The sequence below is a fragment of the Oryctolagus cuniculus genome, chromosome 14 (assembly GCF_051225735.1).
Source record: "Oryctolagus cuniculus isolate XC-2025 breed Fujian yellow rabbit chromosome 14, ASM5122573v1, whole genome shotgun sequence".
NCBI lineage: Eukaryota > Metazoa > Chordata > Mammalia > Lagomorpha > Leporidae > Oryctolagus > Oryctolagus cuniculus.
The window spans coordinates 29,304,128-29,316,189 of record NC_142880.1 but is presented as its reverse complement, the minus strand read 5'-3'; the positions used below and the strand labels follow the sequence as shown (position 1 = coordinate 29,316,189).

At 37.1% G+C, this 12,062-nt stretch overlaps 1 pseudogene; it reads left to right on the top strand.

Annotated features, from left to right (window-relative positions):
• Positions 1 to 7,522: 7,522 nt before the first annotated feature.
• Positions 7,523 to 8,432, top strand: LOC100357228 (nucleophosmin-like; annotated as a pseudogene).
• Positions 8,433 to 12,062: the final 3,630 nt, after the last annotated feature.

Here is a 12,062-nt window from a genome sequence, read left to right as displayed (position 1 = left end):
CAGTCTTACAGTAGGACCTGTCTGTACCTGTTACCACCCTTAGACAAGGGTACTTAGACCCAGGAGCTAGTATGTGGTGGAGTGTGACAACAATTCCTAGTTGATTGACTTTCCAAACAATTTATCAATGAATTATGTTAACTTTCTGATTAGTAAATAAACTTGCAATACCAGCTAATAAAAAAACCAATTAATCATGTTGAATTATTGAGTTTTAAGTTGTATTCAAAGGAAAATAAAGGATAGTTATCTGATAATTCTCTTATGGCCTTTAGTAAAAAACACTTTCCCATTATCCAACAGAAAGGAAAACCGTTCCTGTGGTGGTCCTGTAGAATTTATAGTTCCTTAAGAGGAAAAGCTTTGACCCTGGCTGGACGTTTACTAAGGCCCCTGGTAACAAATGGGCCTGTCACACTGGGGTTGAAGAAGTAGGAAGTTTGTGTCCGGGAGAACATGTGATAGCCAGAGAAGGCAAATAGCAAGTGTAGGAAAGATGCATTGCTGGCTTGTTCCTTCTCCTTTCTCCTCAAAAGTAGTTTATTTGTTGGTTACAATGCCCTTTGCCACCGAGCTTGAGGAAGTGGAAGAGACAGAGAGTTGGTCCCTATTTCTTCATTCCATTATCAATGTCAGATCTGCCCTCCTTGCAAACCCAGCTCTCATCTGAATTCTTCATTGAGCTCTCCTCTTCTTAACATGATTTACATTGTAAAGTTTGAATTTGCTCAGTAATAAAAATGACCATAACAGTTTTTGTGGATTCCTTGAAGATATTTTTTAGAAGGGAATATTATATTAAAAAAAATAATTATGGAGACATTTCACAAGTGGCAGAGAGAAGACATTGCAAGATAAGCAGATATCAAGTGATAAAAGGGTTAAAAGCGCTTACCTTAGAATTAAAGATAATATAATGTCTGTTGGAAAAATAAACTATAATTATTTTAGTTATTTTAAGTCAGTCTGTATTGCTTTAGGTTTATTCAATGAAATGTCTCAGAATTTTAAAGAAGCATTTTAGAGATAGTTTTAGGATATGTGTAATGGAGAGGGAGAAAATGTTTTCAGTTAGAATATTACTGAAGATCAGAAAATGCGATTTAAGTTAAGCCCACATGTGATACATTTAAGATTTAATCGTTTAAACGTCTTCAAGCTAGTTGTCATTTATTTCAGTCTTTAGAATAGTTAAATGAGCCATTAGAGATAGAAACTGACCATTCCTTCATATTTTGAAATTATTCAAGAATATGTGAAGTCAAAGTAGAGATTCCAGTGAATATTTTGCTTACCAAAATCTATGATTTTATAGATGATTACTTGTATTTTAGCAGGTGACTTCTTAAGGTGAAAACTTGTTAAACAAGGGTTGACATCTAGCCCAGAAGTTAAGACACTTACAACCCACATTGGAGTTCCTGGGTTAGATTCCAGATTCTGGCTCTTGACTCCAACTTCCTGCTGGTGTGAACTCTTGGAGGAGGTGGTTAAAACTCCTATTACTGTGTTGCTGCTATCCTCATCTGGGACCTGGATTGAGTTTCTGGCACCTGGCTATGGCCCCAGCCCAACCCTAGTTGTTGCAGGTGTTTGGGAAGCGAACCAGTGAATGAACCCTCTCTGTTATATAAATATTATGTCTTTAATTAAAAAACTTATTCAACAAAATATGCATTCCTAGTTGCTTGGCATGACACAGAAGACCATACAATATTAGCAAATGCATTTATAAAAGGTGAATGATTTATAACACATAAGACTTATTCCACATGAGAGGAGACATGATAAAAAGTAAAAATATATTTTTGCTATTGACTCATAAACTCAGAGGGTGTTATTAGAAGATAAAGAAAAAATGCTGTCTAGTGTGAGATTTGATTAGTAAATGATTCAAAATAAATGCAGAGAGTCAGGGAAAGAGATAGGATCATATTTTTTACTTGGAAGAGAATGTAAGGGATCCACATCACAAAACTGGGTGAAGTAGACTCGCTTTGTCAATGGCTGTAGAGAATGATCCTGGGTCACTGTGTTTATCCTCAGGATCTAATTATCTGATAGTCATGGGCACAGAGGAGCAATAGAGAATCTTATGGGAAAGAGGGTGGAAGGATGATTTATATTAAGATTAAATGTGGTCAAGATTTTTTCAAGTTCTAAGGAACAACACAGAAAGATAGTGATAAAAATCTATAAGTAAATAGCAAGCAGAGATAGTAATTACTGAATACTTTCAAATGAGATCATGGAATCAATCTAAATTTGGGGTAGAAATTGTGAGTGAAAAAATCTCATTGTATTGGAATATGTAAAATATATAATCTTACACTCGAGGTCTCCATGAATTCACATTCTAGGAGATGACTAGGAATTACCCCTGGAGGCTCCAGGTCCAGGGAAGCAGATCTATCAGTCTGTGCTACTTAGGATAAAAGGCAGCTGCTGTTGGAATGAACTGAATCTGCTGAGGGAACCACTAGTAACCAGGCTATGGAGGGAAAAATCATCGTCCTGAGAACCGAGGGTGGATGCTGGTTCTTGAAGGATACTGAGATGTTCTATAATAGTCTGGTGGATTTCCAAAGGTTCACACCTCCACTGAGATGAATTGTTGTTGCACCTGACTTATTGGAGACATGTTTTATATAGGAAAATTCTATAGAAAGGGAGATTGCACAATTAGGGCAATTGACTCTTTAAAAATCTATTTCTATAAGGAGAACAGATTTCATGTATTTCATACCAAGTATTTTAAGCACATAATGATACTTCCTGTTCTCTCTCCCTTTCTCTCCCTTTCTTTTCTTTTTTCTTCTTTCTCTTCTCTTCTTTTTCTCTTCTTTTCTTCCTTCCTCTCCCTCTCTCTCTTTCTTTCCTCATTGTTTCCTTTCCTTTCCTTTCCTTTCCTTTCCTTTCCTTTCCTTTCCTTTCCTTTCCTTTCCTTTCCTTTCCTTTCCTTTCCTTTCCTTTCCTTTCCTTTCCTCCCCTTTAAATTTTTTCAATAACCTACTTTAAATTTACTTTATAATCATAGACTCAATCCTCCACTTAATAAAGAACTCAACATGTAGAAAGTAGAAAGGGCACTGTTTTAAAGGAGTGTATAGACAATGGCTATTAACAATAATCGTGTGTGAAGATGTCAATTTCACTCACATACTTTATTATTTTTGTATTCTACTAGAAATCAGCTACCAAAAATCAGAGAAAACATATGATATTTTTCTTTTAGGATCTGGCTTATTTCACTATGCATAATGATCTGCAGGTGCTTGCATTTTGTTGCAAAAGACAGGATTTCATTCTGTGTTATGGCTGAGTAGTATTCCACTGTGTTTACATAGCATTTTCTTTATCCAGTGATCAATTGATGGACATCTGCGTTGATTCCATATCTTCACTCCTGTGAATTGAGCTGCAATAAACATGGGGAGTACAGATCACTCTTTCAAATGCTGGTTTCATTTTGTTTGGGTAAATTTCCAGGAGTAGGATGGCTGGGTCATATGGTAGATCTATTTTCAAATTTGTATTGTATTCATCTAGATGCTTTAAATGCAAAAGAACTTGAAATAGTTCATGTAAATATAGAATTAAAAAGTGATTTAAAGGGTGGACATTTGATGCAGTGATTAAGACATTGCTTAGTATGCCCCCAACCCATATCTGAGTGCCTGGGTTTGGGTATTGGCCCCTCCCCCAGTTCTAGCTCCTGTTAATGCGAACCTGGGAGGCGGCAAGTGATGGATATGCTCTTGTCACTCACCTGGGGACTCTGAGTTCCTGACTCCTGGCTTTATCCTGTACCAACTCAGGCTTCTGAAGGTTACTTTCTATGTCTCTTTGCCTTTGAAATTTAAAAATAAATGAATGGACAAATAGATAATAGATCTTCCATTTGCTGGTTCAGTCTCTAAATTGCTGCCATGACTGGGACTAGGCCAGGCCTAAGATGGGAGCCTGGAACTTCAGCCAGGTCTCCCGTGTGGGTGGGTGGCAGGGTCCATGCCTTTAGGCCATCTTCTGCTGCCTTCCTAGGTGCATTAGCAGGAACTTGGATCAGAAGTGGAACAATCAAAACTCCAACTGGTGCTCATTTGGGATGCTGTCCTTGCAGGTGATGGCTTAACAAGTTGTGCCACAATGCCAGCCCCATGTTTTTATTTTCTTTCCTTAGAATCTACTGAAGGGTTCCAGTGTAGCAGTCTGTGGTGGGGAAATAGCACCATGTTTCAACTTATGCATAACTCATGCATAACTTATGCATAACTCAGGTGCTGCAGCAGAGCAAAGTGGGGTCTGCTTATCAAGGTACCCCACAAATGAGAGAGATGCAACACACGATTTCTCAGCCTCTAAAGTCCATATTTATGGTAAGGACAAGGCTAACCTGTCATCATTTTATATGTGAATAAATTGGGGTTTGGGACTTGAAAGAAAGCCTCAGACACTAAATCAGATTTTTCTCCATTACAACATGCTGCCTCCCTGTAGTTTTTTCAGAGCTGGAATTGATGACTTAGACTGGACATCAACACATCTTATTTGCATAGGTCCAGGTAAGACTCTCAGGGTTCTGGGGTTTTACAGTCTTTTCTCATGTGCTCCACTCCATGTTGCAGTGCTAGGGCAATGACAGACAATGCACAAATGAGAGTTTGGTTATGTTTCAGGAATTTTTCATTTATAAAGGCGGATAGTGTGGTGGGTCAAATCTGGCCTGTGGGCCACAGATTGCTAACCTTTGATTCTGATTTTGTTGTTGAGAGCAAAGGGGAGATTGTAAAACACTATTGCCAGAAGTGATACTGGTTCTTTTATGCTTAGTAGTTTCTGGGTGACATTGAATAGAGAAAAGCTATGCAAATAAGAACATGAATATAATTAGCTTTCAAATGCACCCTGTCCTTACATATAGCTCTTCTGCTGCGTAACCAAGTAATGCCTTTGGGAGGAATTAGAAGTTAGTTTGTATTTCCTCACAAAGGATTATTTGGAAGATTCCAAATAGATAGATGAAAATGACATATTTATTGCTCAGAAATGTGTAAATGATTTTTTAAATTCCCAGGGCACCTGCGGTTTAAAAATATACATTGGGGAAGAAATAAACATTTATACAGTTTTGAAGCTGTTGAAATCTCAGTGTATCTAAGGTTACTACACAGAGTAGCTCATGTTCATACAGTTTCAGTATGCTCCCGTTTTCTTTTCAATACATCTATGAATTATAAATATGTATATGAAATGTATTATATAATTCTGTACACAAAATTGCATTTATTTTTACTAATCCTACTTCCAGGCAGCAAAACTGAGTCTCAACATGCATTAATAACTTATCTAAAAATCAGTCAATGGCAGGCCTGAGTTAGGAATTCTAATCTCTTGGTACCCAGATTAACACTGTTTACATTTTGTCTAAATCATTACATCTGTAGGCCCAGGCGATGCTTCTAAACAATCAAATAGGAATCCCCAGGTATGTCAGTTTCAGACAAGAATAATAATTCACACGTGTGCATTTGAAATGAGGCCATAGCTACCGTTTTTCTACAGCTGAAAGCTTTTCCTTGTAAAACTCACATTTAGCACAGATGTTCTACATACCTAATTATTACCAGGTAGAGTATTTGGGGAGTAAATAAGTTTGTCAGAGTTTTGCCTTGGTCAAATAACTTTAATAGGGAAGACAGTCACCCAAGGAGATGATTAAAAGTCCCCAGTGGCCCTCTACCCCACTTTCACATGCAGGTAAGATATTTACTAGTTATTACCAAAATCTTTGCTGATAATCACAATGGCATTCAAAAGACAGTCACCAGAAATATCCTGTGGCTAGCTCAGATAGAGGGTTTATTTGAGTCAAGATATTATCTATAATCATATTTGGCTGCTCTGAATATGCGTATGAAATTTTTGAAGGCATGGATTGGGAGAAAAATGTTGGTCGGTTTTCTAGTTGTTAACTTAAAAAAGCAAAACGCTACATTTGTTTCTGATTATTAGGTATCACGAACATGTGAACTATTGATTCCTAATTTTTATATCCAAACTTATGTTCTTTATTGAAAAGAATTCTTTTGAATACATCATTCAAATTTTAAAAAATAATTAGAAGACATATTTAGATTTAAACAAATTTGGATCTGTCAATTTGCTTTACAATATTTTTGAAATATGTGGCTTACTCTGAACTATACCGAACAGAATATAGGCGACAGAGAATCCATAGAGACATTTTGGATAATTTTGAACCAAATGTTTTACATTATTAACACTGGAAAAAAGTTTCCTATTTGAGTAGAGGGGTGTGTCTTTAATAAATAAACCTAGGATTCTTAATTAATAATAATACCAGGCCGTCGCCGCGGCTCACTAGGCTAATCCTCTGCCTTGCGACACCGGCACACCGGGTTCTAGTCCCGGTCAGGGCGCCGGATTCTGTCCCGGTTGCCCCTCTTCCAGGCCAGCTCTCTGCTGTGGCCCGGGAAGGCAGTGGAGGATGGCCCAAGTGCTTGGGCCCTGCACCCCATGGGAGACCAGGAGAAGCACCTGGCTCCTGCCATCGGATCAGTGCAGTGCGCTGGCCTTGGCGGCCATTGGAGGGTGAACCAACAGTAAAGGAAGACCTTTCTCTCTGTCTCTCTCTCTCTCACTATTCACTCTGCCTGTCAAAAAAAATAATAATAATACCTAGGGTTCTAGGTAATAAAAATGAGTTTTTAAAATATTTGGTATTATATTACTGAACACTAAATTTTATTCAATAAGTATTTGATTATTTGGCATTTAATCATTTGTGTGTGAATAACACACACACACATTTCTGATATCTCTTTAGTTCATACAGTATTGCATACGCATGGGGAAATTAAAGAGAAATTCTGTTAGACGTTGCCACTATGGGAGAAGCTTGGGTGATATACAGTAAGTGATAAGATACTGTCTAGTAAGGGACCCACTTGTGGTCATGGCCATTGATAATATCCATTTTAAGCTCTGTGAGAAAGAGGTGGATTTTCCAATAAGAAAACTTTAAAATGAATCTTTTCTCATCACAGAGTGTGGACAGCTGTTCTTGGCTATGAGGAAGCAAAGAGAGAGGTAAAAGATGTGAATAGCCACGTACGAAGGGCAGAAATTTCCAACTGCATATAGCCATTTAAGTTAAAGTAAAAAGGTGAAAAGCTAACATTTTGACAAAGATAGAGGAAGGGACACTGACGAAACTCCATACTTAACATGAGAACTTCAGTGTCATAATAATGAACAAATTGAAATAATAAGCGAAATTCTTGTTGTGAGGCAATAGGATTGTAGAATGCTAATCATAAGTCTGGATTGATCTTGAATATTGATCCAAGTGCAACTTTGTTAATGAAGAAAACCTGGAAATATGTTTTAAAACTCACTCTAGTCCCTGGCATGATTCCATCCTGTGCAGCTGTTCTTTGCAGCAGTGGGTGTTTAATCTCCCACCGCTTTCTCTCCCATCCCGAGTTCGTCCCTCTGCCTCATGGAAGATTTGATGGACATGGACATGGACATGAGCCCCCTGAGGCTCCAGAACTATCTTTTCGGTTGTGAACTAAAGACTGACAAAGATTATCATCACTTCAAAGTGGACAGTGATGAAAATGAGCACCAGTTATCTTTAAGAACGGTCAGTTTAGGCGCTGGCACAAAGGATGAACTGCACATTGTTAATGCAGAGGCAATGAATTATGAAGGCAGCCTGATTAAAGTCACACTGGCAACTTTGAAAATGTCTGTACAGCCAATGGTTTCCCTTGGGGGCTTTGAAATAACACCTCTTGTGGTCGTAAGGTTTAGGTGTGGTTCAGGGCCTGTGCATATTAGTGGACAGCACTTAGAAGCTGTGGAGGAAGATGCAGAGTCAGAAGTCAAAGAGGAAGAGGATGTGAAGCTATTAAGTATATCTGGAAAATGATGTGCCCCTGGAGGTGGCAGCAAGGTACCACAGAACAAAGTAAAGCTTGCTGCTGAAGAAGATGATGAAGATGACGACGACAATGATCATGAAGATGATGATGAGGAGGAGGAAACTGAAGAAAAAGCTCCAGGGAAGAAATCTATATGAGATACCCCAGCCAAAAATGCACAGAAATCAAACCAGAATGGGAAAGACTCAAAACCATCAACACCAAGATCAAAAGATCATGAATCCTTCAAAAAACAGGAAAAAACTCCTTAAACACCAAAAGGTCCTAGTTCTGTAGAAGACATTAAAGCAAAAATGCAAGCAAGTAAAGAAAAAGGTGGTTCTCTTCCCAAAGTGGAAGCCAAATTCATCAATTATGTGAAGAATTGCTTCCGGATGACTGACCAGGAGGCTATTCAAGATCTTTGGCAGTGGAGGAAGATTCTTTAAGAAAATAGTTTAAGCAGTTTGTTAAAATTTTCCATCTTATTTCATTTCTGTGACAGTTGATATCTGGCTGTCCTTTATATAATGCGGAGTAAGAACTTTCCCTACCGTGTTTGGTAAATGTTGTCCAGGTTCCATTGCCAAGAGTGTGTTGTCCAAAATGCCTGTTTAGTTTTTAAAGAAGGAACTCCACCCTTTGCTTGGTTTTAAGAATGTATGGAATGTTATGATAGGACACAGTAGTAGCAGTGGTCAGACGTGGAAATGGTGGGGAGACAAATAAACATGTGAAATAAACTCAGTATTTTAATAAAAAATCTCACTCTATAGTCATTTATATTTATGTATATAAGGTTATATGGTACAGAGTACATTGCTGTCATTGGGAATATATGATCAATAATTTTCATCAAGTCATTTTGTTGATTTCATAACCTAGTGGGTTTTTTTTATTTTATTTTTATTTTTGGAAATAACCTAGTGTTAAACAAGCTATTTAATTGTGGTTAAATACATCAAATTGTACAGTCTCTGGATAGCCCAAGTTTCTGGTTCCTAGTTCAAAATTAATAAAATAAATTCAAACAAAAATGTGTTAATTTCCTTCCTTACTGAATTCTTTCATTAGGAGCTCCTCCATGGGCATGCCATACGCACACTTCATCTTTGCCAGTATAAATTGTCATGGAACTTATAGAACAACATGCCTCAGTCAAATGTCCCAGAGCAAACTTCTGAGAGACAATTTTGGAAAATTTAGAAAGATTTGAACTGTTTCTATATAATAATATTGTCTACCAAGTAAAGGAATTGTCAGATTTAACTAAGGTGGAAATCTGAAAATTTTGATATGATTCTAAAGTAGGGATAAAGTGTAGATTTTCAAATATTTGGTGTGTCTCAATTCTGTTTACTTTAGCAATAATATGAAACAAAGGACAAGTTTTAGTAATGCTTGAATCTTTTGAGACTGAGTTTTTGCAATATTAAGCTATTTTTCTTGATTTAATTTATGCATCTACAATATGAGCACCTGGAAATCATTGCAAACAGAACTCATTAAGATTCTTCTGTGACAAATTTCAGACTTACTTGTTTGGAGAAATACAGATTCATGTATCACTGAAGTTTCTTTTCACTAATTATGGAGAAAATCCATATCAGTATCAAAAGAGAGGCATTTTCTCTGAGTACATAATGCATGCAAACCTCACTCCTTTTATAAAAAAAAGATTAACTACTTATTTGAAATGTACAGAGCAACAAGAATGAGTAGGAAAGAGGGGAGAGGGGAGAGGAGAGAGAGAGAGAGAGAGAGAATCTTCCATCTATTGGTTCACTTCGTGTTTCAGCCACAACTGGGCCAGAATGAAATCAGGAGCCAGGCACCCCATCTGGGTCTCCCATATGTATAGAAGAGGCCCAAATCCTTTAGCAATAACCCAATGCCTTCCCAGGTGCAATCCAGCAGGAAGCTGGGTTGGAAGTGGAGCAGCCTGGACCCAAACCAGCACTCTGACATAGGATGCTGGAATCACAAGCATTGTCTTGAGCCATAAACATTACTCTTAAGTTCTGAATGTTAATCTAAAAATTTTGTCTTTAAATGAATATATAAGAGCATACTTGCTGTGCTTTCATTTTGCTTTGATCTCTAACATCTGCTTCTCTGTCTTATATGAAGAAATATCTTCTCCATTTAAATTAATAAAAGTCAATGACCCTAACAAAGGAAGCATATTCATCTGAAATAGATGTAATATATTGCTCCTCTGTTTGTATCAGAAAGTTATTCTTAAAAACAAGCGATTTTGATGGAAAACTGAGCTCCTTAACAAAGTGATTCTATATTAGGGATGTTCAAAATGTTGATGGGAAATGCATATTATGAGAAAACTATGCATGGATTTAATAAATTTTATGCAACAGAATAAACTTGTATTAACTTTATATAACGCATGTGATCAGGATCTAGTTTGTAGCACTATAAAGATAAGCCACTAGTTTTATAAAAGCTCCTTTCTCATTTCAGAGCGAGATGAGTTCTGCTAATATTGAAGCAAGTAAAAACATCAAAGTATTGTAGAAGTTTAAGTGGAAGAATAGTGAAATCAGCATGCTTTCTGAGAAGTTTTGGGGCAGTTTCCTGACGCAATCAGCAGTTTACTAATGGAGATGATGTAGAAGATGAAACTCACAGCAACAGATCACTCATCAATTAAATCTTGTTCCAACTCTACTGGGACAGGACCAGCGATTAACTGCAGAAACAATGTTAACACCACAGCTGATGTCAATGGTGCAGCTGACATAATTCTGCCTGAAACATGAAAGTGGAACAAACTTTCTGCTTGACAGGCCACAGATCAGTTGCAGACAAGAGAACTTTCAATGGAAATTTCAAACAAGGGGAGATCAAGATCCCGAAGTAATTCTTCAAAGAACTATGACAGGACATGAAACATAACTTTACAGTATGATCTTGAAAACAAAGCAGAATCAAAGCAATGGCTACTAAGAGGTGGAAGTGGTCCAGTCAAAGCACAAGCAGACTGGACAAGAGCACAAGGTCATGGTTTTGGTGGATGCTCAAAGAATTTTCTGGAGGGACACATAGCAGCAGCACCTGCTGGTTAGAAAAATGTTTTAAGAAAGTTGGCCACAGCCTTAATAGAAAAAACAGGAGAATGTCACCAGAGAACGCCTTGCTTCCACAGTGATGTTGCTGCACATTCCTCTCAACAATTCTGGGAGAGATTTGATGGGAAATCATAAAGTATTGACCTTATAATCCTTATTTGGCTCTTCCTGTGTGTTGTTTTTGGTTTGTTTCCTAATCTTAAAAACCTCTTAAAGGGCACCCATTTCTTATTTTCATAGTTAATGTAAGCGAAGACTGCATTGCCATGGTTAAGTTCATAGGATTTTATTTCTTTAGGGATGAATTAAATGTCTTGTGACAAAAGTATCTTAAAGCAGATGGAGGTTATGTTGGGAGATGAGGTTTATATTTGTTGTTTGTTATTTTTAATTTCCTTTTCCCTGAAGCATATGAAAGTTTTCAATATGGATATGACAAAGAAGAAAATGCCTTTGAGAGTGAACCATGTACCATGATTTGGTCTGAGTGTCTTTTCACCTTTATGGAATGACCACAAGTATTTCAGAGTTTATATTTGACATGCCTTCTATGATTACATAGTTGATAAAAATGTTCACTCTTATAAGCATGTATTCCATAGGCAGAAGAACATTTCTACTCGTTGTGTTAATCTAATATTTGGTACATTGTAGAAGCACTTGCAATAATAACAATAATAATACTGAAATGTGTTAATTTGAAACAAAGATGAACAAAACATATGATAAAAATTAAAAAAGTTAAGCTTGATCAGTGAGAAACAAATCTCAATATGCAACAAACTATATTTAATTATCCAATGTAGTACTAGCAGATGAGAAAAAGGACTAACGAAAAACACTGATGCGGCTTTTAGTATGAATTGGGTTTTACCCAGGCTTTTCCAGAAATATAGAACCAACAGGTTGGATCTGGAGATCTCTTGAATGAGATTTACTATAAAGGATTGGATCATGCAAGTATGGAAAATTGTGGTTGGGAAAGCTGCAATCTGCTACCTGGAGACCCAGGAACTCTGGTGGTGTA